The sequence below is a fragment of the Larus michahellis genome, chromosome 5 (assembly GCF_964199755.1).
Source record: "Larus michahellis chromosome 5, bLarMic1.1, whole genome shotgun sequence".
In the NCBI taxonomy this organism is placed as follows: domain Eukaryota; kingdom Metazoa; phylum Chordata; class Aves; order Charadriiformes; family Laridae; genus Larus; species Larus michahellis.
In genome coordinates this window covers 86,484,128-86,505,768 of record NC_133900.1, presented here as the reverse complement: position 1 = coordinate 86,505,768, position 21,641 = coordinate 86,484,128, and the positions used below count along the sequence as shown (strand labels likewise).

The window sequence follows — 21,641 nt, the reverse complement described above, 5'->3', positions numbered from 1 at the left end:
GCTGGTGGGTTCCACAGGGCTGCTGCGGGCGGTGGCTCAGCAGTGCCCATGTGCCGGGGGAGCACGTCCCAAGAGGTGGGAATTGAAACAGTTCAAAAGTTGTCTGACACAGCCAGAACCTCATTTTTCGTTCATAAACCTCTGGGTATAGAGAAAGAAGACATAAAGAGAAGACATATAGGTTAGGGGCGGACATGCTGGGAAGCAGCTCTGAGGAGAAGGATCTGGGGGTCCTGGTAGACAGCAAATTATCCATGAGCCAGCAGTGTGCCCTTGTCGCCAAGAAGGCCAATGGCATCCTGGGCTGCATAGGGAAGACTGTGGCCAGTAGGTCGAGGGAGGTCATTCTTCCCCTCTACTCTGCACTGGTGAGGCCACAACTGGAGTACTGTGTCCAGTTTTGGGCTCCCCAGTTCAAGAGGGACAGGGAACTACTGGAGCGAGTCCAGCGTAGGGCAACCAAGATGATTATGGGACTGGAGCACCTCCCTTATGAGCAAAGGCTGAAAGAGCTGGGACTCTTTAGCCTGGAGAAGAGAAGGTTGAGGGGGGACCTGATTAATGTTTACAAGTATTTAAAGGGTGGGTTTAAGGAGGACGGAGCCAGGCTCTTTTCAGTGGTCCCCAGTGACAGGACAAGGGGCAATGGGCACAAGCTAGAACATAGGAAGTTCCGTTCAAATACACGGAAAAACTTCTTTACGGTGAGGATGACAGAGCACTGGAACAGGCTGCCCAGGGAGGTTGTGGAGTCCCCTTCTCTGGAGATTTTCAAGACCCGCCTGGATGCAGCCCTGAGGGATGTGCTTTAGGCAGTCCTGCTCTAGCAGGGGAGTTGGACTAGATGATCTCTAGAGGTCCCTTCCAACTCTGAAGATTCCGTGATTCCGTGATAAAGTATTTGCCCCGTCCCTGTTGGAAAGAGCCCTGTGATGCAGAAAACCAATGGTCATATATTGGTCCCATTGGATGGGGCTTTGAGCAACCTGGTCTGGTGGGAGGTGTCCCAGCCCAGGGTGGCACTGGGTGGGCTTTAAGGTCCCTTCCAACCCAAACCAGTCTGTGATTCTATAATTATGTGATATATAAAACTAGCAATGTTGTTACTTGTGTGCCTCATGGTGTCATTCTGTGCTTCTCCAGTTAGAGCCCGGCTGTCTCACCTGAACGGCAGGTCTTGTGGTGGTCTAGCTGGGGTTCAGAGCACATCCAACGTGGGGATATAAACGTTTGAGAGATGGGGATTTCACCACCGTTCTTGGAGTTGCTTTCCATCTGCAAAAAGTAATTACCATTTAGATCCTTTTCTTCTGTCGTTTTGGTGAACAATATGACCGTGATGGTCAAGAGGAGGACAATGTTGTAAATCAATCTTAGTGACAGAGTCTGTGAGAATGGTTCACTGGGTGGCTGTGCCTTGAGACCGCAGGCCACCACTCTGTATAAACTTGTTTGATTTTAAGCACATAAGCATCCTTACTGACTTCTCTGATGATTTAACTTTTCCCCGTAAACACATTCAGTCTCTGTATCTTGCCATTGGAGAGGCTTCTAAATACCTACTTCCACGATACGCTGCTCTTGGGGGCTCTTTTTGCGAGAAGAGTGAGCAGTAGCAGCACGCTGCTGAGACACCGCAAGGAGTAAATAGCTAACGTGCTGTCCTAACGTTAAAGACGTGCCCTCTGATGGCATAAACTTTATTCCCCCAAAATGCCAGTTTTAATTTTTGTGCTTTAAATTAAATGTAAAGCACAATTAGAATGTGGTGTTGCTGTCCATGTTTGTGCATACGCTTGTGTTTAGTTTGCAAGCTGAGAATACTCCTACGTTCCTATAAAGATTTAAGGGAAAAGCGTCTTCAGGCAAGTTCGTAAAGAAAAGGAAAATCTAAACTTTGGTCTTATATTTTCAATTCTCTACAATGTGTTTTAACTTCACCTACCACCTGACTGTTGGTTGAGAAGACTCAGATGATGTTATTTTCTGTGGAGGTTTTTAAAACTGCGATCATGTCTTTCAAGAGGTCTGATGAATGTTGGTATTTGGATAATCTATTGTGCATTGAGAATGAGTTTTTCTGCTGGCTTGTCAGACATCAATAACACTGATTTTTATTTTTTTTTGGTAATGCCTTTTGTGAATAAAAAACCTGTAAGAATCTTTGGAAGTTTTGAATGGGACAAATCAATCAAATAATGCCTTCCTCCTAAAAATTATGTTCTCTTCAGGTATTAGGAATATGAAACTATAACGAAAGCAGGCAGCTGAATTTGCTATTTTCTCACCTCTGTACTATCAGAGAAACACCCACGTTCTGTTAATGTGTATTAGGCATCAGTGATTTTTAAAGAGCTTAAGGAGTGGAAATCTATTGGATATAAGGTGATATGTCTCTAATAGCTATTTTTATGCTGAAAGAACAGCAAACAAGTATTTGCTTTTATTTTTTCACATCTTTTTGTGATGCAGAAATGAACTCGTGTCTATGATCCAGTGCACGGTAGATCCCTTCCTGCAAAACCCCGCAACAGTGCCCCTCCACGCGGAGGACGCCGGCCCGTGGGCAGCCCGGCCGGCGCAGTGAACTGCTGTGCTGCTCTGGGCTGCCGTCACGTACCCAGCTCTTCCGTCGTTTCTGCCTTTGTGCTTTGCTTTTTTTGTTGTTTTGGGTTTTTTTTACATCTAGTGATGCATTTTATTTTATTGTTTGTTTATTCTAGCACAGTTGAACACCGTAATACATCCTCGGCTGCGTTAGCCGAATTCTCGGCTGGTGCCGAATGGCTCACCCCCAACTAACGAGCTCCATCTGCGAGGCTCCAGCGGCAGCAGCTGACGCCGAGTGCGTTTTGGGTTACCAGACCTTTATTGTCTATAATCGCACGATAGCAGAAGGTCCACTGACCTCGCTAGCCCGTAGCTGGCTGCTGGGGGGAAATAATCTGTTTCCGCATTTAAACACAGCGGATTTTTGATAGCCAGTGGGAACAGGGTGTTCGGTGATGCATAGTTTAAGAGTTTGACTTTTCTATCGGGTATCGAGGTAATTGCGTGCTTTTGCCTGTTAGAAGCAAGCGAATGAGGCAAGGATCAGGGAATGCTGTTCAAAATTCTTTTCTAATTGCTGAGCCAACTACCTCAAAATATCCCCGCAGCTCTCAGTCCCTTCTAATTTCTATCCCCGTGCATCTGCTTTCTCAGTCCCCTGAAGAGCGTTGAGGAACAGCGATGCTTTTCATCAGCCACAGCTCACTGCTGGGATCAGCAGTGCCGAGATCAATGCCGTGTACTCTCCTCCAGAGGAGACCGGCGCATTTTATGCTTAAAACTTTGTGTGTCATCAGCACTTCTGTTTTAGAAATGGTAATAGAAGCCTGCGGCACTGCGGACCTTGCTGGAATCTTACAGGCTTGAAACCAGCGGCGCGTCTCTCGCGTTCATTGTGGCGCGGTGTCGCTGGTCGTCCTGCTGTTGGGTGGGTGGCTCTCCCTGGGGGAATCCCTTCCCGTCTTTTCGTGTCTCGCTCTCTCAGAAGGGTGGAGGGGCTTTACAAACAAAGTGGGATTCAGTAAATGCAGAGATGACGTGCGGTGACTTTTGGTGCGTTAAAAAGGAGGTGAAGTTCTGGAATGGAAAACGGAGCTTTAGCTTTTCTTCCCCAGCAGTGAAATGGTCCTATTTACTCACTTTTACAGATATCACTACATTGTGAAATACATGCTGGAAGTCTCAGCAACTAATTGATTAGTTATCTTTTCATCTGCAATGATCCGATTGCCAAAATTGAAGATGCGTAAAGACAGGTTCTGGATATATCGGTTTTTCAGGATTGACTATCCAGGTGTTCGCTGAGCTGGGGGGAGCTGATCGTTGCAGCCCCATGAACGAGAACAGGTTCCTAGAGACTCTGCTTTCCTGAGGAGGAAGCACTTTCTCGGGAGCTTCTCTGGGATCCATCTCATTTTCCCGTAGGTCTTAAAATTTAGAATGCCCAAGTGCTGAATAGTGAAGTTCCACCAACAACATAGCGCAGTAGTTGTGTGGTCTGCACATGCCATAGGGGGATAAATTTGCTATATTTGTGAGCTCGGTGCCCCTCCTTGGTCCCGACTGTCCTGTCGAGGTGTCCTCAGGTGGCAGATGTGCTTGTGCGACCCAGTTTATCGATTTCCGGGACAGTGTCTGCACAGGGGCATCACATGGATCTTGCTGCTCCTTCTCTGGTGGTGTTCACCTCTGGGTCCCGTACTGAAAAGACTGGCTGATGTTCGTCCTGTGTCCCATAAATGTGTGTTCCACCCTGCTGTCCCGGGTAACGCCGCAGCACAGCCGTTCCCATCTCAGTCTTCAACCACGGAGCGTGTGTTACTGGAATCACATTTCCGAAATGGCTGCTCGCTTGGCATTGCGTGCTGCAAAGATAGGAGTAACTCAAACTAGTTATTCTTTGTTATTTGACTGTTACCGTCATTTGATTCCACCTGCCCGTACTTCTCATTACTCCACATCGGCTGCTTTTCTAGACATATTCGGCACCTTTCTTTCCAAGTGAGAGCTCACCCAGTGCCAGTGAGGTCAGGTGTTCGGTCTCCTCGTTCTCTTCTCATTCTCACCCTGCTGACGGGGAACGGCTGTTCCTTCAGCACAAACACAGCCCTCTGCGCCGTCTCAACGGAGTGTCGCTTTTCTTTGCGTGCGGGGAATGTGCATTCTAAATTCTTGCTCACCGATGGGATCATATTTTTTGCTTGAATATGTTCGTCGGACCCCATCTGCCCTGCTTCACATTTTCCAAGCATCTACCTACCTGTTCACGTGCACAATTGTAGTTTATAGGTGTACAAACATAAATATATATATACACACACACACGTGTGGCTTTTTCTGGTGCAAAACGGTGTCCTAGGAATTATGTCTTCGCTTTGCCACTGTGTTTTCTTTGACTGTCTCTATCTTGTCACTTCTTTTTAGCCCATCAGCAACGTCCTTGTTGGCCACCCATAGGCAGGGAGAGATCTGCCTTGAATTCAGGTGGTATTTATCTAACGGAGCATCTGTTTATTATTGCTCTTCTGGAATTTTTCGTCTGGCCTTAAAATCAGACTGCCTTTTCTTGTACGTCTGGGAGATGCGCTCCCTGACGTGGCAGCAAGCAGATAACCTCAGGCTGGGAACCAGATGAGATTCGTAGCCCAGGAGGAACCGTTCCTCTCCGCGAGGCTCCGGAGTCCTATCTGCTGCGCATCAAAGGCAAAGTAAAGTGCTGCTCTTCCATGCAGTTGTATATAATTTAAGCATACTTCTTGAAACAAAAGATGAGCTTATGTATATATTTTTAGAATATTCTTGGTAATTCAATAATGCCATTGTCATGTGGTCAGTTTTGGCAATTGAATAAAATTTTAGTGTCTTGGGGAGCTGTGGATACCTGCTTTTTAATTTAGAATAAATGCAGATTACCTTTTTTGTTCATGTCTAAGAAAAAAATCCTGTATTACATAACAAAATCAGTTAGTTCTGTATTCTCTTTCCGTATGTAGAAAGCCAGTTGTAAGCCATTAACACTAATCACTAAGTGTTTAAGTATTACTATTCTTAAGTAAGTGTAAAAACATTTAAAAAAAACACTTGGGAGAAGTAGCTTAGGTAAAAATGCTTTTGCTTAGGTAAAAATAGGTACACAGAAGCATTTTCGCATGCGTTTTTTTTCTCCGACTTAGAAAATATAGATATAATTTTTTATTACTACAGTATGTATATTTTATTCCACGTAGCGTATAATAGAATTACTGATAAAGGAAGCATTTGTTGCAGTTACCTTATTGGGATTACTCTTCAAATTCCCGTAGCTTTCAGCGTGCAAACAGCACCGTCCGAATAATGTTCTTTTCATTTCATTAGCAAAATGAGGAAACGTTAGTTGTGTTAAAATGTAAGTAGTTTGCTAGAACAGCATCACTATATGGGCCGAATAAACTTAATTATAGGCAAGCATTTTTGGTTTTCATGCCTTTCTGAATGATAGGAGATATTTTCTGAACTCTGGAACTGGACTTCTGTTTGTGAGTTCAGGAAGGAGCAGCTCCTGACTTCTTTCGGACTTGACGTTTGTGGAACAGGTCCTTGGCCATGGCGCAGCCGGACGGAGTGCCCGGGGCACAGCGGGCGGTGGCCACCGCTGAGCTCCCGTCCCCTTCTGCATCCCGCCTTGGCCGTAAGCAGGTTTAATTCAGATTGCGTCACCTGACAGGTACAAGGGCTGCAACAACGCTCGAGAGAAATTTCCTTAAGAAGGAGAGGATTGCAATGTTCTAGTACTTTTCAGGCAAATGCACTGATTTTCATTTGCCTGCTTTGGTTTTCATCATACTTAAAAAGTTTCTTTTAGAGTATTTAAACGCAGTAGGTGCTACTTCTGGAGTGTTGAAACTGTATTCTTAACCACATCTGACCAGTTAGCCAATGCACGTTACAAAAATAGCATCTCAATGCTTGGACAAGGAAACTTAGGCTGACACGAAATCAGTTTTTTGTCTGGTCAGCAGCCTTATGGTGGTGTGGTTTTTTATTTTTTTAATTATTATTTTTATTTCTTTTTCCTTAGAGCCTTACATGAAAGCTATCCTAGAAGGAAGTTTTAGTCTCTGTAAAAGAGCGTTCTCCTTAGTTTCTGAGCTCTCAGGAGTGTGATTAGACCTGCCAGTTCAACCTGCCAATTGAATTCCTGAATGAAATCCCTAGTTTTCGCTCCTGCAAAGGGTTTTGGCATCTGTTTTGGGGGTTTGCTTTTGAATTCCATGGGATTTGTGAACGGACAGACACAGCAGTCATGCTGTAAGTGTAAACAGGAGGAAATGGCAGAAGGAAAAAACCCCAGGGTTCCTTTCTTACTTAGGAAGATAACAACTTCATCGGTGTTGGAGGAAAAAAAAAACTCAATGAAAAAAATCCATTGTCATGCTTGAGTGTAAGTGTATCTATTAAGTAATGGAAAATTGTGGCTAAGAGTTATGACAAAGTGTATTCCTCTTCTTAAAGGAGACTCCTTGTGTGTAAGGTTGTGGCTTTTGGCTTTTTACATCAGACATCAGTAGCCTGAGAGCAAACCTTCGTTACGATTGGTTTTTTCACGTAGCAACGCAATGGAAGGCGGTGAGCTGGCTGCCGACTAATGGTACATGGTTTTTGGTTACAAGTTCTCCCTTAGAATAACCCTGTGAGACCTCAGTTTTAGGTAAGCTGATACCTTGCTGAAGAAAACCAATCTCTAGTTATTTCTCCCGCTCGTTTCGATGTAAAAGCTTTCCCATGCCAGTATTTGTCAGCTCTTTTCTGGGGCTGAGTTACCCCAAGAAATCTTCAGGAAATGGAGACCCAGTCGAGCTCTGGTGCTGCCCGTTGCCCGTGTCCGTTCAGCTCGGAGCCCCTGAGAACCCTCTTCCGTGCAGAATTGGGTCTTTGCTTCTAGTGTGAATCTGCTCTGACTCGTGTTCCCTTAGAGAGAGGTTTGTATTCAAGAAGTTATAAACTGCTGTGCCGCTACTTTGGTATTTCTTAAATATGTATTTAGCATGGATTAGCGTGGAGTTTGGGTCTCGGGGATGACAGCTTTCCTGTGAAATCCTTAAAATAGCGAGAGCAGAGAGCGGGGGCTTTGTGGAGGTGAGCAAGGATCCGAGAGGTCTCTGCATCGTTAGAAGGTATCGAAGCTGATCGGAGACGCTGGGAGTTGTGAAGTCTGGAGTTGTTGACTGGGGCAGGTTTCAGGATGAACAGTTATCTGTCCCCGTGTGGGTCCTTTGGGGTTGTGGAGACCTGTAATATCTCAATTGACAGAAATGGATTTACGTCTGTGACACGTGCGAAAAATGGCTGCGAAACTGAAAATCCTTGCCTACCTGAACATTAAAAAAAAAAAAAAAGAGGGTGTATGCTATAGTATTCTTAACTTTTATGACAGCCGTTGCATTTGACATTACTACTGTGCTGCCCAAAGTAAAAGAACTCTCTCTTATGCTTTGCTTTCATTACTTGAATTATTTTATAGAATAAGTGTAAATTGTGGATCTGTTGTTGGAGTGTGCTGCAGCTGGCAGCCTTTCATTCTGCTCTCCTGTTTTTTCATAGCATAAGCAGTAGCTGAATTGTTTTGTTGACGTTCTCATTATATTCCATTTATTTAAAAATCAATAAAGAAGCCATATTAAATAAATATATTTTTTAAACTGTGTGCTTTCCATAGCTCTGTCTATGCTGACATTTTTCCTAGGAAAACAAAGAAAGTAGAACAAAAGTGCTGTCCGTCCCTCGTTGTTTGCAGCAGTGGTGGTGAAGGAGTTGGTTCCGGAGTTGGTTAGGAGGGCTTTCCCGTGGGCCGTGGAACTGCTCAGGCGGTACGAGCCCGTTAACTCGGAAGCCGTGCGACTTGGAAAAGCTTGTTAAACTTCTGCGTAAGCTGTGCTCGCGACTGGTTTGTAATGGCTGTCCGGAACCCTATGGGGAACGTGTGAGAGAGACTTGTGTTTGAACTGGAAAACCTGATTAATACTGGTAGCTACCCCACAGCATACTGCCAAAAGAAGGGGCTTTCCTCTTAACAGCGACCTTATAATATATGTTTTAATTAGGCTTTTTCTTAAGTTAATTTTCTTTCATAGAATAGCACTAAAATGTAATGACAAATTCTGTTTTCACTTAACGTTCTGTTGGCTGGCAACAGAACGTCTTCCAGAAACATATATCACAGTTACTTACTGTGTCTGAGGGCAGTGTGCTTTCAGGAAATCGATTTTTGAGTTAAACACTGAACATGCTAAATCTGGGGGGCCTTTATATGCTACTACTGCTGTGTCTTCTCTGTCGGAGAGGGAATGGACTCCCATGCTTTGGAATGAAGTCGTCTTTGCCTGTGGATGGAGGGAAGCCTGGGCATGCCGACATGGAAGTGTCGTGGTGGTCGCACGGGGGTCAGCGGTTCAGAGCGGCGCTTGTGCTGGTGTGTCGCTGAGAAATGCCGCACGAAAATCTCCTTGAGCTCATTTTATTCTGTTTATTATACCAGATACGTCACGACAAGTGAGTAAGTGAGAGTAGAAAGAAGGTAAAGTATGTTCAGCTGAATTAAGTGGGGAATTCAGCACCGTGTTACTTGGCCATGACTTCGGCTGCCACCAGCAGAGTTGAAATCTTCCAGTTTGAAATACTTCTGTCAGGAGTTGCTCGTGTATAGGAAACAAAGACATCAGATAACCACTATTTCAGTTGTTTATCTTGAAAAGAAATATAGGGACATGGGATTCTTTGTCTTTGCTTTTGGATTAAAACGTACTTCAATCAAAGCTCTCCTCAGAGTGTCTATTTAGACTTGATTTTCTGTCTTTCATACGTTTTTGTTGTCATTACAGTATTATTTTTTATCTTCTAACTGCCGGCTGCATTTGCTAAGCGCTCTGTCAGGCTTCAGGCTTCATCAATTTCTGGAGATTTTTTTTTTTTTTAAATTAAGAAGACACTTTATTCTCTTGGCATTTTGTTGATTCCAAAAAAGTTCTCTGGAAAGAGAACTTTCCAAGCTGGCAAGTATGCAGTTTGGTTTTTCCTGAATCTCACGGTGCCTTCGGCTTGTGGGTTTCTGGGACGCAGTCACCTTTTAGCAAACCTCTCTGGCTACGGGGTGTGAGCAAACGCTCTGGTCAGTTTGGCTCTTTTCCTGTGTGCAGCTCTTCATACGCTGCCTCCTGTCCCGAGGTGCGTTTCCAAGGTGTTTGGGCAACGGTGCCCTTGCTTCTGGAAGCGGTAGCAGGTAAGACGCTTCCTGCACAGGAACTACTTTAAATGTAGTGGAAGTCCTCGGCGTGAGCAAGGGTGGGCGGAACCCGGCACGGCCCGCAGGATTCCCAAGATGTCCATCTGGACCGTCGCAGGTGGTGGATGGACCTTGCGGGTCCGGAGGGGGCTCAGTGAATGCACAGGGTCACCAGCCACTGGAGCCTGCGGAATCCGGAGCTGATTACCCAAACCATCCAAGTTCCATATATTAATTGTTCTGCAATTATTTCAACTTAAATGCCTCTGCAGCGCTGCAAAGTGACTGAGCTAGATGAAACCCAAGCGCGGTCTTTGAGTTTCAATCTTATCAAATTTCTGGCTTTAAGTTATTAATTGCTTTTTGTCTGTTTGTACATCTTGTCCCTAATTACCGCCAGCTATTAAGACGAATGCTTACCTCCAGCACGCGACGTTTGCCGGGTTTGCCTTTTGTTTTGTGCTACTGACGGATGTGCTGAGAGGAGAAGGTTTCGGGATTCCCCCAGAACCGGGGAAGGTTGATCAACTGCGACGATAACAGCAGCAGCAGCGGGTCAGCTTTACCCCGGGGTAAAAGCCTCGCAAAGTGATACAGTGAAGGAAAAGTGAAAATCAATTAGTCCGGGACTGTAGTTTTTCTGTAGGGATTTTGTTAACCTTTTATCCCCTGTTACATTTCTGTTTCATGCTGCTCTAGAAAATGGGAAGAAATGCACTCCTTTTTTTTTCGCTTGTTTTGACTGAAACAGCTGCTCTTTCTTCTAGCATTAACTTTTTACTTTATGTCGTTAGCAGACTGTCAGTTGTGTTCCTAAAGCAGAGCCCATTTGCAGTCCCCTCAGCGCAATAAACACCGTACAAGCTCAATGACCCGGCCAGAGTTTAGTCGGAGGAGTCCTACAGTCTGCCCCGGGGTAGAGGAAAATGCCAGAGCAGCCGAGAGCTGTCAGGGGGCTTTCCGAATCCTAGACCTGGGAAATCTGATGTGTCCTTCCTTCCGTAGATGCCGCACGTGTACAGAGGAGTGAAGAGACAGGTGCTGTCTGCAGGACGGTAACGCTGCAACGTTCAGCTCAGGCCAGATTTGGCTTTAATGACAGTGTCGGGGCTTGAGCTAAAATGACAAAAATCTGTTGTTAGTGTATTCTTCAAGCGGAGAGACACCTTGATCTTTAATAAACAAAAGAATAACTACAGTTAAACTAATTAAGGAATGATATGCAGTCATAATTCTGCCCCCCTCTTTTTTTTTTGTTTTGTTTTTGTTGTTACTGGGAGTAGACTGACAGACTGAGTGACCGAAAATCAAGTAACGGCTCCGTCCTCTTGAAAAGCTGCGTCACTAATGCCGTTGCCCGTGGATGTTCCCCGGGCAGGTCTGGTTGTGGTGCTGCGCGGAGGTGGGCAGGCTTGGTCAGGGTCTGCCGGCTGCCCACCTCGCTCTCCCGCAGCACGGGGGGACGAGGGGCTGGACCGGAGAGGACAGTGGCCCCTTGGGGACGGGCACGCTGGGACTGCGGCACAGAGGTGGCCATGGTGGCACACCCAGTGCAGCACAGAGGTGGCCGTGCTGGCACACCCAATGTGGCACAGAGGTGCCCACGCTGGCACACCCAATGTGACACAGAGGTGGCCATGGTGGCACACCCAGTGCAGCACAGAGGTGGCCGTCCTGGCACACCCAATGTGACACAAAGGTGGCCATCCTGGCACACCCAATGTGACACAAAGGTGGCCATCCTGGCACACCCAATGTGGCACAGAGGTGCCCATACTGGCACACCAGATGCGACATGGAGATGGCCTTGCTGGGACACCCAATGTGGCATGGAGATGGCCTTGCTGGCACACTCGATGCGACACAGAGGTGGCTGTGGTGGCACGCCTGATGTGGCACTGCTTTTAATGCTTGATACTGTCTCACACGTGGGCCGTCAGGTCAGGATCGGTGAGCTCTCCGGCAGAAATACTGACCCATGTTGTGTACAGAGCAGCACAGGGGGTTGCTCGCCACTGCCAAGGTAGTCCTTCTCCCATCTTGTTTTTTTGAAGAGTGGATGCTCCAGAAATCTTGCACTTAGTCCTTACTGATCTAATATCCCGTCTAATTCTCTTTCTTGATTTGTTTAAAAATACTGTGCATTCTTCTGTTGGATCCCGGAGCCTTTGCTCCCCTAGAACTTGACATCGTGTGCCAGTTTACCGAGTCATAAATGAAAGCACCAAATAACGTGGTGTCTAATTCGCTAAGCAACCACGTGCAATGAGTTTTCAGGTAGGTTTCCCACAGCCCGTACACGAAAGAGTTTGTTAATTGCCCACCTCATTTTTTTAAAGGTGGTTCCCAACGCAGAACTTGTTGGGCAGCCGCTTTCAGGTTTATTTTACCTTATCAAACACGTACCTGGGTCACTGGAACTTCCCATTCACACCAAGCCTGGGATTTTGGATGCTTCTGCTTCATCATTTCAAAAGAAACTCTCTCCCATGCTACCTTTTTGGATGATCCATAACAGAACCTTATTATGAATTGTGTGCGTGTACTTCTCTATGGCCAACTAAATAGCCTTGACAGAGAGAAAGAACCTGTAGCGTATCGGCAGGACAGGCAAAGCTTATTTCTCTTGCTGTTGCCACTTCAAATTGATTCTGTCTTTGGAGATTATGTTTTTCTTTTTTTACAAAATGCTACTTTGTTGAAAATGTAGTAATTAAAATTCTGAATATTTAAAAAATGTTCCATCTGGAGAGTAAATACAGAAAACAGTTCAAAAAATTCCAGTCTTACACTATAAATTATCCCCGAATAAAGCTTTTATCTAATGTGAACACTTTTTTGTTTCCCTGTAGCACTTCCTATGAGAAGTGTATCTTTGTATTGCAGCGGGGATGCCCAAGTAACAGCTGCTTCCTGAAATCCAGACAAATCACAAGTCCTGCATCAGTCTACTCTGCTAATGGCTTGATGATAAGCCCATATTTCATGATTTAATCCTCTTTTCTATAAATATTATATATATCTTAAACTTTAAACAAATTATGTAATAAACTACTAAAAAAAAAGAGACTTCAGAAAAGACGGAAGTACACTTTTGAGAATTTCTTCCAGCTACTTTCCTTTCAACAAATGTTCTTAATAAAAGCCTAATCTGCATTGTTCCTTTTTATTGTCCTTTGCTTTTTCTCCGGAAGCTAAACGTGCCAGCCGTCCTAATGATTCATTAGACATAGATGTCAGAATTGGCTTTGGCTCTTCACATTCGCTACCAGGTGATGGGCTAGAACAACTGACAATCCGGGCAGATTTCTTACTCTGGAGGCAGTTTCTTTAATTGGAACGGATGAGCTGAGCACGGGCTCCATCAGCGTAACCAGAGACGGCGCGCAAGGAGAGCTGAGCAAAAGGAGTTCCTTAGTGTTTTCCCTTTGCCTTCTTTTGACAGAAAGATGACGTTTGATTCTGCAGTTACTTTAAGCCAAGAATACTTTTGTCAAGGACAGTGTTTCAATAACAGGAAACACTAAATGATCTTGACACCAAGATCTAGACACATGAATTTTTCATGTGGAGTATCGTTACTGATGTGTTGTGTGATCGTCCCACAACACACCACAAATACGTTGCTTATTGAGTTAAAATAGGAAAGGCAAACTAGAGAGCACAGGAATCAGATCCTAGAGTGTGACGCTGTCTTTTCAATTAAGTTTTCTTGTCAAAGTAGACTAATTTATTTGTGTCCTTCCCAGGCATTACTTCCCTCCACTTTCACCCGCAGTGAAAGTTTCCTTTTGATTGCTATGACAGCGTAAGGATTTTTGTCTCACGACTCCAATTTCATCTGTCCGATTTTATCCCGTTGGGATTAAATGCGGTTTTATAAATAGCAGTGAGAGTATCTGGAGTCCTGTTTCACATGTGGAGGGTGAAAACCTGGTGCGTGTCTGGACTGGCCACTGCGATGATGGCCAGCGTGGCTAATTGGGCTTGTTCGTCGGGTGCTGGCAGCAGGGTGTGAGGCAGCAGACACGGCCCGTGGGGTGACACAGCTCGTAAGGGTTAATTGCTGCCCCTGGCGCAGCAGGGCGCCGACGGAGAAGAGCCCGGCAATTCACGGTCTGCAGTTCCAAGCCTCCTCGGGTGGCAGACGTCAGGATTTTGTGTAAGTGTTTGGGTCACACAGGGGCGAGGAGAGGGGAAAGAAGGAATGGGAAGGACCAACGCCAGCGGTCCCACAGCCCCCGCCGTGGTGTGGAGTCCCAAAAGAGAGAAGTCTCTCTCTGCGGCGCCGTGTCAGAACTCAGGGTGAGTGCGTGTAAAGGAAAGCTGAACGTCATTGCAGGACGACAAACTGAGTGTCTCCAATTAGTTCCTCTGTTCGGGGAGTCCTAATGCAGAAAATTGTGAAGGGGGATCTGCTTCACCGACGCAAGCGTGAAACTTACGGCTGAAGACATCGTGACAAAGGCTGGCTTTTGCCCGTTCGTAAGACCCTGCCTGGGGGGAAATGCACCCAACCTTCATAAGCAGGGATATGGGAAGGCTGAGGAAATGTGTTTTAAACTGGAAGCAAAAAATTCCGTAGAGTCACAATTTTAAATGCTGTAAACTACATCTCCTTCCGTTATTCAACTTCTCGCATTCCGTTGACCTGTAAGAACTTCAGCTTTTCATCTCGGGTAGTTTTGGCTGGTCCCCGTGCTCCCTGCTGGCCCCTGAAGGCTCGTTTGCACCCAGCAGCCCATTCCCAGGTTTCCAGTTCTTCCCGTCCTTGCCCGCGTGAAGCAGTAAGCCGTGCACATCCCACCTGCAGGTCAGGATTCCGAAGCCACAAACCCTTTTTTATTTGCGTCACTTACTGCCCTGAATTTTCTCATTTTTCTTCCTCTCCAGAACTGTTCTTTTTTGTCAACTGTTCTATCTGATTTCAACATTTCCTGGAAGCGCTGGAACAACAAAACCCATTTCTATTTATTAAATGAAATGTAAAATTACACGTGCTATAGATGGAATGCCTGATTTAAAATTCCGCGTCACTCAAGCAATTTGGTTTAGCAAACCTTAATATACAGTTTGGGTCCGAAGAAGAGAGAGGTGCTAACTAACCACTCACCCTCTCAAACACAGCGGGTAAACGGCAAAAGAGAGGAGATGTACGTGCTTCTGTTCCTAACTCTGCTTCCAGCACTGAACACACGGGGACTTCAGTAAAACACTGGACTTCATCAGCTTTAATAATCACTTGGTAAGAGAATTGAAACTTTCTACATTTCAGCAAAAAACACCAAAGAAATCAATAAGAAAGTAATTGTAGTAAAAATGAACTCTCTAGAAAATAGGCCTCCTAGGCATTTATCTGTGGTTTTGTTGTTTGTTTTCTTTTTACCATTTTTCTTAACTGTATCCCCTTTGCATTTTTTCAGATCTAAATTCATCACTACATTATTTTTTTAATCTGTGGTTTATCAGACACATTTCTTCTGACAACATACTGTTGTCTGCACGATGGTGGGGGGCAAAGATTTATCCCTGGCCTATTAATTACAAGTGAAGTAATAGAAGGGATCTTGTAATTTTTAGTAAGCTCTTGAGTGGCAAAAACACGGTGGTAGTCTAGATGTGCTGCTCTCCATACGCTCTTTGCAAATTTTCTGTTCATATAGTTCAAAAATATGTATTGCGATACTCTGCCATCCCTGATGGATGTTCTTTTTAGTGAGATACTGAGATTTGCTGAGGTGGCTGCTTCAGTAAACCTTGGACTAGTCATCTGTTGGTTTTGGGTTTTTTTAATTTACTTTATAAATGTGAGCGAGACTACTGCTGGTAAATGGTTTAGAAAGGCTCCATGGCACCGCAGGTCTTGCTAGCAATATTCTCATGAATGCAGAATTTATTTAAGAAAAAAGCAGAGATCAATTCTGTATATTTTTTAAGTGTTACGAGCTGCAATAATTGCTTATCTTAACCCGAAGTGAAAAGTTTCACTCCCGAGCTTAGGTTCAGAGCGGGTGAAGCGTTTGCGCTGCTGGTGGCGGTGGGAGTTTTGCTGCCGGCAGAGTCGGGGCAGGTGGCAGGAGTCAGACATGAAACCGAGCCGTCACGTCCCGGGGCCTTCACCCAGCGCGCCATCGCAGGGGGTGATGGCGGAGCTCTGTCCGTGAAGCTGGAGAACATGCCAAATAAACTGCCGTCCCTACACCAGCTGCTAAGGGAAGTTTAAGGTAGCTTGTCTCGCAGGGTTTCCAAAAACTGGAATGCACATTCTCTCTGACAATCCTGGGAAAGGTCATTAACCCGATTGGAGCAAGATTTGCTGGAAGATACGATCGGGGTACTAATTCACTAGCAGATTAATTTTGTAAGCTACATCCAATGGAAATGATAGATCTACCCTGCCGATTTTTTTAAAGTGAGCTGCAGCAGGAAGCACCCATGGGTGGTGCCAAATGGTGGAGCAAAACTATGAAAGTTTTTCATTTTTTAAAAGGGAGATAACCAGAGCAGCCGTACCAAAGTGCATTGCGTGGAATTGACTCATGATGGTAATTAACAAACTCAGCAACTAAGTGTGCAGCCATCAATCATCCTACAGAATTAAAGAAAAATCAATTAACTATTTAATTAAAAGTCATATGATGACCTCAGTTATTCTGTTTAAATAAGATCATCGTTTCACTTCCCAGTTTAGAATTTAGACCAATTATTTAATTAAAATGCCAATGAAGTATTGACCTAGTGAAACCTTTATTCTAGGTGCTTTAAATATAATTATCAAATTATCTTAATGACTACGTATCCCATGAGTTAAGAACTCTGGTGTTCCTTTCATTTTATGAAAGATTTTTACTGCTGGTGTTATCCTTAAGCTTTAAGAGAGGTGTTTTCTGGCAGAAGGGCACTCCGGCTGTTCTTATCATAGAATCATAGAATTGTTCAGGTTGGAAGGGACCTTAAAGATCATCCAGTTCCAACCCCCTGCCCTGGGCAGGGACATCTCCCACTAGATCAGGTTGCTCAGAGCCCCATCCAGCCTGGCCTTGAACACCTCCAGGGATGGGGCTTCCACCCCCGCTCTGGGCAACCTGTGCCAGTGTCTCACCACCCTCATGGTGAAGAACTTCTTCCTAACGTCCAGTCTGAATCGACCCATCTCTAGTTTTAATCCATCCCCTCTAGTGCTACCATTACCCGACATCCTAAAAAGTCCCTCCCCAGCTTTCTTGTAGCCCCCTTCAGATACTGGTAGGCCACCCTAAGGTCTCCTCGGAGCCTTCTTTTCTCCAGACTGAACAACCCCAACTCTCTCAGTCTGTCCTCATAGGAGAGGTGCTCCAGCCCTCGGATCATCCTCGTGGCCCTTCTCTGGACACGTTCCAGCACGTCCATATCTCTCTTGTAGTAGGGGCTCCAGAACTGGACGCAGTGCTCCAGGTGGGGTCTCACGAGAGTGGAGTAGAGGGGGAGAATCACCTCCCTCGCCCTGCTGGCCACGCTTCTCCCGATGCAGCCCAGGGTACGATTGGCTTTCTGGGCTGCTAGTGCACACTGACGGCTCATGTGGAGCCTCTCGTCCCCCAGCACCCCCAAGTCCTTTTCTTCAGGGCTGCTCTCAAGCCAGTCACTGCCCAGCCTATAGCGGTGCTTGGGATTGCCCTGTCCCAGATGGAGGACCTTGCACTTGGTCTTGTTGAACTTCATGAGGTTGGCATGGGCCCACCTCTCCAGCCTGTCCAGGTCCCGCTGGATGGCATCCCTTCCCTCCAGCCTGTCGGCCGCCCCACACAGCTTGGTGTTGTCGGCAAACTGGCTGAGGGTGCATTCAATGCCACTGTCCATGTCGCTGCTCCTCCTCATACCTGCTCCTCCTCATATTTTTAGCTGTTATCTGAGGGCTAATTTTCTCACCTACAGCCCTTGTTCTCCGTTTTCCTTCACTTTCCTCAGATGAGAAAGTGCACTGGGAGTGAGTTTCTACTTTTTGTTAATTCTTTTCTAAATGTTTTTACTGCTGTGATTTGTCCTTTGCTTGCACACAAGAGGCATCTCAGTCCTTGGCTGAGTTCCGTCCCTGGTCTATGGCAACTTCTGCTGTCCCAGATGATGATTTTGGCTCTGCAAGACGCTGGTAACGCTCTTTACACTTTACAACTTTACACTGACAGAGGGGAGACTGAGATGAGATGTGAGGCAGAAATTCTTGGCTGTGAGGGCGGTGAGCCCCTGGCCCAGGGTGCCCAGAGAAGCTGTGGCTGCCCCATCCCTGGAGGGGTTCAAGGCCAGGTTGGACGGGGCTTGGAGCAACCTGGGCTGGTGGGAGGTGTCCCTGCCCAGGGCAGGGGGCGGCGCTGGGGGGGCTTTAAGGTCCCTTCCCACCCAAACCAGTCTGTGACTCTATGGTTGTACGATAGGTGATTGTCACCCTCCTGCCCTGGCGCACCCAGGTGTCTGTGACAAGGACCGTGTGTTTCCCCATCGCTGAGCTACAGGTTTCTGCTGACAGGAGGTAACCAGCGTTGTCCCCGCTGTCAGGGCTGGCAGAGAGGAACTCGGTCACGGGCTCTGAATCATTCCCCGGGCATCCCGTGGCACTAGGACAAGCACAAACGTATCAAGTGGCGATGGGCTAGCGGCAGCTCGTCAACGTGGGTGTTCACCACTGCGAAGCCTACTGCAAGACTTTGAGCAGTCTTTATGCATTTCTCTTGAGTAAATTCCAGGCAATCTTCCTTCGTATGCATGTGTTGAGATATTTCTAATAGGCCCCGCTGATCATCATTCACGTGAGGGGAAAAAAGCAGAACATTTGGCAAACTCAGGCTCAGCATCATCTTTAAGTGTCCTTTTATACTGGGGAAACCAGTATGAAGGTTCTGCTTTTGTCAGTGATCGCCAGTAGGATATTGGGCATCACGGGCCTCGTGTAACAGTTATTTACTTGGAGAAATCCTTGAATCAGTAAACCAAACGCCATCGTTTCAGCACACCGTCTGCCCCTGCCCCTCTGGCAGCTCCCGTGCCCTGGGGGGCCCCGTCCCTCCCCGCACCCGCCTCTCTGCTTGGGCAGAAAGAGGGACCTCACGGCGTCAGCCTTACAGCTCCCGTTCCTGGCACAGGGAAGCACTGATTTGTTTATTTTTTATTGCAAAACAAGCCTGAACTATTTTACAAAGCTCTAAAAGCACCAGCTGCTATCTGTGAGGACTTAGGCTTGGTAATGAATAATTTGAGCAGCGTTACGTATTTTTTAATATGAAGTTACTCGTTAAACTGACTTTTTAGTTTAGACTATTAAAAATGGGGAAGATGCATAATGTGCTAGCTTAGTAGCTGCCATATTGAAGGTCACATTAAATATTTACTGTGAACAAATTGAATATTACTGAGTGAGTCTTTGGGGACTGGAGGCCTCAATCCTTCAGTCCATGAGAGCGAGCTTAGCATTCAGAGCTCTCCCTTCTAACGCTGCATTTGTATCTAAAATACAATAGACATCAGAATACACAGCCAGAGAGCTAATGATTTTTTTCTTTAAACAAAAGTCAACAGGAGTGTAAAATTTAGGTGAAGAGCTGAATTACGGTCACTGCGTATACAAAGCGCACGCAGTAGTTGTGCTACCGGGAACATCAGGTGTCTATGCCACGGTAGATTTGGTACTTCAAGGCAGTTGATATTACAATTTGATGTCCTAACTAAATCTTGCCCACAGTGTATGTAGTTTTAATGTACTAAAATATACTTGAAATGTGATTAAATTGGTTGTCATGTGCTTTGGAACATTTTACATCCCCTTGTCTATCAATATGTCTTCTGGATACGCTCACCCTTGAACACTGTTAAACATCTTGTTTCTCTGAAGCAATCACAGTCAGCTGTTATATGTCCATTTTTATTTCACTTGTAGACCTTTATATTGCACCCTGTCATTATGTGCCGCTTCAGAATTTATTTTATAACGCTCAACTGTAAGACAAGGACTGTATCTTGCAGTTTTCTGCACTAATCCAAAATGATGTACTGCGTGATTTAATAGACCAGGTCACGAGCAAGGCTTGGTTCTGCTGGCTGGAGTTTATTTATACTGCTTTAAAATGTGCATTTATCCCCTTCATTTTTTCCTGCCTCTAAATGTCATGATCTTGTGATTCCACATTTTCATCATGACCGAAATCTTAAGTTTAAAGGTAATCATGGAATTGTTTTGGTTGGAAAAGACCTTTAAGATCATCAAGTGCAACCGTAAACCCAACCCTGCCCAAACCCCCACTACCCCGTGTCCCTCAGCACCACGTCTGCCCGGCTTTGAAATCCCTCCAGGGATGGCGACTCCACCACTGCCCCGGGCAGCCTCTTCCAATGCTTGACAGCCCTTTCCGGGAAGAAATTGCTCCTAATATCCATCCTAAACTTCCCCTGGCGCAACTGGAGGCCGTTTCCTCTTGTCCCATGGCCTGTTCCTTGGGAGAAGAGCCCGACCCCCCCTGGCTACCCCCTCCTTTCAGGGAGCTGTAGAGAGCGAGAAGGTCTCCCCTCAGCCTCCTCTTCTCCAGGCTGAACCCCCCCAGCTCCCTCAGCCGCTCCTCACCAGACTTGTGCTCCAGACCCCTCACCAGCTCCGTTGCCGTAAGATTAAAAATCAGTTTTTCTTTTATGATTTTTTTAACTTTAATTCTATCCTAGCCTTGAATTCTTGAAATATGGTTTGGTTTTTGTTTGTTTGTTTGTTTTTTCCTGTCTAGACCCTGTTTCTCTAAGTTGCTTAAAGAAGCACCTGGCTGTGTTAAACTTGACTGGTTGCTTCTTTCTTTTTGCTTGGTTGTAAATATCTTTTTACAGGCACTATTTCTGATGAGTTTTACTCTTTGTTTCTGTTAGTTTTACGTTAGTTCTTGTACAATGAATTCCTACAAAAATTAGAAATCGGGTAAGTTCTGGCAGAGGCATCAATAGCACTAAGGACTGTGGTTTACTTATCTGCTGACGGTGAATGATCTGGACTAGTTTCTGTGTCATCTAGATAACAAAACTGCAAGCAAAACAAAGCAGTAATTTATTTTTATCATTGGAAGAAAACAAATTTCCCATTGATGCATGTCCTATGTCTACTGACAAAAATATTGCTGATTTACTGTACTTTTTACTTTATATAGGCTCATTTATTACCATACACGAGACAGAGGGACGGGTTCGGGCAGAGCAGGCTCCCAGTCCCCCGCGGTACCGGCCGTGCCGCAGGGACACCGCGGGACGTGCCGTTGGCCTCTGCCCCATCGCCCCCGTCGTCCCTCCTGGCCCGAGGCACTTTCTGTCGTTTACTGCTCAAAATTTCATGAAAATTCATCTTATTTTTTTTTTCCCAAACAAGTGTTGTAAATGCTCTTTTGTCTGCAACTTCCTTAAATTTGCATTATCTTCTGCTGTTTGTAGCTTCTTGTTGGTGACGCTGAGCACCCTTTTCTCGCTGTTTCTGGAAGCGGTGGAAGCAAGACGTTCTCTTTTAAACCACGTCCCAATACACAGTTGGTTTAAAAACTTTCAGTTTTCCGTGGGTCACAGTTTTGTGGCTTTTTGTTTTTCCTTCTTCAAGAAACCAAAGATATATTTAGCTAAGTCAAAGGTAGGGTTCTCATGAAATTGGGTGATTCTAGGAGCCAAGGATTAACAGAACAACTCTAATATGTTCTTTGGAAATAAGAATCGTTAAAATTTTAGCAATTTTCTATACTATTTCCTCACCCATTACCATCACTCCTAATGGAGTCTGCAGGAAGCTCCTTTTATTTTTAACAGTTTTTGTTCTATTTTAAGCTTAAACTTCGATATTTATGTG

General features: G+C 45.5%; 1 protein-coding gene across 3 annotated transcripts in view; it reads left to right on the top strand.

The window, feature by feature from the left end:
- Positions 1 to 21,641, top strand: part of GALNTL6 (polypeptide N-acetylgalactosaminyltransferase like 6) — a 459,205-nt gene that overhangs the window by 76,898 nt on the left and 360,666 nt on the right. The window contains exon 1 of one of the 3 annotated variants that reach the window (XM_074588462.1): positions 13,722 to 15,053. The exons of the other annotated variants lie outside the window; for them this stretch is intronic. The gene's annotated coding sequence lies outside the window, so the exon portion shown is untranslated. Of the gene's footprint in view, positions 1 to 13,721; positions 15,054 to 21,641 lie in introns of those variants that run through there. 3 annotated transcript variants of the gene reach the window in all.